Raw genomic sequence first — 4,551 nt, forward strand, 5'->3', positions numbered from 1 at the left:
TGGAGATCAGCGGCGGGGCCGGGTTTGGGGTTGCGAGGAAGGAGAGGATGGATCTGGGGGGAGTGGCTGAGTGGGGGTGGCGGCGGGTGGGGATCTGGGGGTCGAGGGGAGGGTGGGTGGGTGGGTTAGGGTTTTTGATTCTCGGGAGAAGCTCCACCGTTGGAGGAATGCGTGATGGATGGCTCAGATTGCGTTCAATTTGGTGATCCGCGTGAAAGCGGTTCCTCGCATCTCATTGGCCGGCTAAAACGCACTTGAATCTCAAAATTTTGGACCCAAAACTTTGAATTTTTTTAAACATAACAATGGCATAGTTTGTCAAAATGATTTTGTTTTTTTTTCATAAATGTGCATCTTAGAATGGCAAACGATGCCATAGTTCGACGGCTTTCATTTTCTTTGCACAAAAAGATGATTTTCCATTTTTGGGTGCATCAAAAGGTTTTTTTTAGAAGCTACCAAATATTTGTTCCAAAATAGCGCAACTCCATTTTTCAAAAATATTATACCACATTTCATGTAAAATTGACCAAATAGTTACATGTCAAAAGCTTTTGATCCACCTCTTATAAAAAACAAATTTCACCCGTTCAGTAAGAAGCGGGGAAAATTTGAACGAAAATTTGTTCAACTGATTTCATATTGTGCATAAGGGTGCATATTGGAATGGCAAACAATGTTGCCTAAGGAAGTTTTCATTTATTTTGGACGAAAAAATAATTTTCCATTTTCAGAGTGCCCAAAATGAGTTTTTTTGTGAAAGACCTACCAAATAATTGTTGCAACTTTGGACCAAATGAATTTTATAAAATACTAGGCCATATTTAATGCACAATTGACCAAATAGTTGGGTGTCACAAGCTTTGATCCACCTCTGGTGAAAAAGACAAATTTCTGCCGATTCAGTTGGAAGCGGGTCAAATTTGAACTGCAGCTGCCTCATAGTTTGCTCTATATTTTTTTCAAAAATCATTTTTAGGTACAAAAGTATCTATTTAATCAGAGAAACATCAAAAGTTTACCACCACTGGCTAGGAACGGTCAAGCCCGCCGTTTTGACCGCATTTTGAAACGGGCATAAAAAATTCAAAAAAAATCAAAAAATTGGAAAACCTTCGCATTGTGTCATTATATGTGACCAAGTTTCCAAGAAAAATAATAAACTTGTAATACGGAAATTATTTTAAAAAAGTGTTCTCAGAAATGAGCTATCATGCGTGAAGATTCATGGCTTTCAAGCCAAATGACCAATCTTATGGCCACATTCATGTCATAGTTTGTTCAAATGATCTCATATTGTGCACAAGGGTGCATCTTGGAATTCCAAACAATGTTGCCTAAGGAAGTTTTCATTTTCTTTGCACGGAAAATTCATTTTCCATTTTTCGAGTGCCCAAAAGGAGGTTTTTTGTGAAGGACCTACCAAATAATTGTTGCAAAAATGGACCAAATCAATTTTATAAAATACTAGGACATATATAATGCACAATTGACCAAATGGTTGGGTGAAAAATGTTTTGATCCACCTCTGGTGAAAAAGACAAATTGTCGTCGATTCAGCTGGAAACGGGTCAAATTTGAACTGTAGCTGCCTCATAGTTTGCTCTTTATTTTTTCCAAAAATCATTTCTAGGTACATAAGTATCTATTTAATTAGAGAAACACCAAAAAAATTCCAAGATTCAACCACTAGCTAGGAACGGTCAAGCCCGCCGTTTTGACCGCATTTTGAAACGGGCATAAAAAATTCAAAAAAATCAAAAAATTGGAAAACCTTCGCATTGTGTCATTATATGTGATCAAGTTTCCAGGAAAAATAATAAACTTGTAATACGGTAATTATTTTAAAGAAGTGTTCTCAGAAATGAGCTATCATGTGTGAAGATTCATGTATTTCAACCCAAACGATCAATCTTATGGCCACATTCATGGCATAGTTTGTTCAAATGATCTCATATTGTGCACAAGGGTGCATATTGGAATTCCAAATAATGTTGCCAAAGGGAGTTTTCATTTTCTTTGCACGGAAAATTCATTTTCCATTTTTCGAGTGCCCGAAATGAGGTTTTTTTTGTGAAGGACCTACCATATATTTGTTGCAAAATTGTACCAAATCATTTTTATAAAATACTAGGCCATATTTAATGCACAATTGACAAAATGGTTGGGTTTAAAAAGTTTTGATCCACCTCTGGTGAAAAGACAAATTCCCGCCGATTCATCTGGAAGCGGGTCAAATTTGAACTGCAGCTGCCTCATAGTTTGCTATTTATTTTTTTACAAAAATAATTTCTAGGTACATAAGTATCTATTTAATCAGAGAAACACCAAAAAAATTCCAATATTCAACCACTAGCTCGGAACGCTCAAGCCCGCCGTTTTGACCGCATTTTGAAACGGGCATAAAAAATTCAAAAAAAATTCAAAAAATTGGAAAACCTTCGCATTGTGTGATTATATGTGAACAAGTTTCCAGGAAAAATAATAAAATTGTAATACAGTAATTATTTAAAAAAAAATGTTCTCAGAAATGAGCTATCAAGTGTGAAGATTCATGGCTTTCAAGCCAAATGATCAATCTTAAGGCCACATTCATGGCATAGTTTGTTAAAATGATCTCATATTGTGCACAAGGGTGCATATTGAAATAGCAAACAATGTTGCCTAAGGAAGTTTTCATTTTCTTTGGACAAAAAACCATTTTCCATTTTCCAAGTGCCTGAAATGAGTTTTTTTTTGTGAAGGACCTACCATATATTTGTTGCAAAATTGGACCTAATCAATTTTATAAAATACTAGGCCATATTTAATGCACAATTGAAAAAATGGTTGGGTGTCAAAATTTTTGATCCACCTCTGGTGAAAAAGACAAATTCCCGTCGATTCAGTTGGAAGCGGGTCAAATTTGAACTGCAGCTGCGTCATAGTTTGCTCTTTATTTTTTCCAAAAATCATTTCTAGGTACATAAGTATCTATTTAATCATAGAACACCAAAAAATCCAAGATTCAACCACTAGCTAAGAACGGTCATTCCCGCTGTTTTGACCGCATTTTGAAACGGGCATAAAAAATTCAAAAAAATTCAAAAAATTGGTAAACCTTCGCATTGTGTCATTATATGTGGCCAAGTTCCTAGGAAAAATACGGCAATTATTTTTAAAAAGTGTTCTCAAAAACGAGCTATCACGTGTGGAGATCAATGGCTTTCAAGCCAAATGATCAATCTTATGGCCACATTCATGGCATAATTTGTTCAAATGATCCCATATTGTGCACAAGGGTGTATATTGGAATGGCAAACAATGTTGTCTAAGGAATTTTTCATTTTCTTTGGACGAAAAAACCATTTTCCATTTTTTTGAGTGCCCAAAAGGAGGTTTTTTTGTGAAGGACCTCCCAAATAATTGTTGCAAAATTGGACCAAATCATTTTTATAAAATACTAGGCCATATTTAATGCACAATTGACAAAATTGTTGGGCGTCAGAAGTTTTGATCCACCTCTGGTGAAAAAGACAAATTCCCGCCGATTCAGTAGGAAGTGGGTCAAATTTGAACTGCAGCTGCCTCATAGTTTACTATTTATTTTTTCCAAAAATCATTTATAGTTACATAAGTACCTATTTAATCATAAATACCTGGTTTGATGGCGATACGTCGAGGTTTGGGCGGTGGCCAAGGCCCCCAACTCTAGAGCGCGTAAACTCGCATGCCCGACGCGTGGTCATCGCGTGACCGTGGTGTTGCCATGTGTTTTGGGCAGCCTAGGCATGTCTAGTGGGTTGGGCACTCCCCAGGTAGGTTCTAGGAAGAAAATTACAACATAAGATTCTCACGAGGAGACCGATCGATGCTCAAACATGAATTAGCAGCCAAGTGTTTGATTAGCGGTACGGGAAATGCACATGGCCAATGGGCGTGATTTTTTGCTGAGGATGATCATCGACTAAGAAGAATATCTTCGCAAATTTTTAGATCAAAAGGAGGATCCTAGGTGGTACTTGCTTTGCAAAGTACCACACTGGACAGAAATATGAATGTTGAAGCTGGGCTCAAAATAATGAATGGATTGAGCTGAAATTTGGTGGAGGATGGTTATTTGGGCATTGGAAAGCACCTTAGAAAATTGATACCATTTGGACATGCCAAAGTGGTACTTCCTTCACAATGCTCTTCTATGGACAGAAACTTGGGAAAACTAGTGAGAGAAATTGGATGAATGAAATGAGCTCAAATTTGGTGTAGGTAAGTTACATAGGTATGGTTATGCCTTGGTAGATTTTTAGATCATTTGGGTAAGCCTAGCTAGTACTTACTTCACAAAGCTTCTCTCGAGGTAGAAACTTTGAAAATTTCCTGAGAAAGATTGACTAGGAAAATGGAGCTGAATATTATCATGTGGCAATGATTTGGGTATGGAAGAGTGCCCAAAGAGTTTGAGGTTAATAGGAGGGGTCTAGATAACACTTGCTTTGCAACGTGCCAATTTGGCCATAAAATATAAATTGAACCTGGGCTCACATAGATAATTTTCCTGAGCTGCAATTTGGA

This window comes from Triticum dicoccoides, chromosome 5A (assembly GCF_002162155.2).
Source record: "Triticum dicoccoides isolate Atlit2015 ecotype Zavitan chromosome 5A, WEW_v2.0, whole genome shotgun sequence".
Taxonomy (NCBI): Eukaryota; Viridiplantae; Streptophyta; class Magnoliopsida; order Poales; family Poaceae; genus Triticum; species Triticum dicoccoides.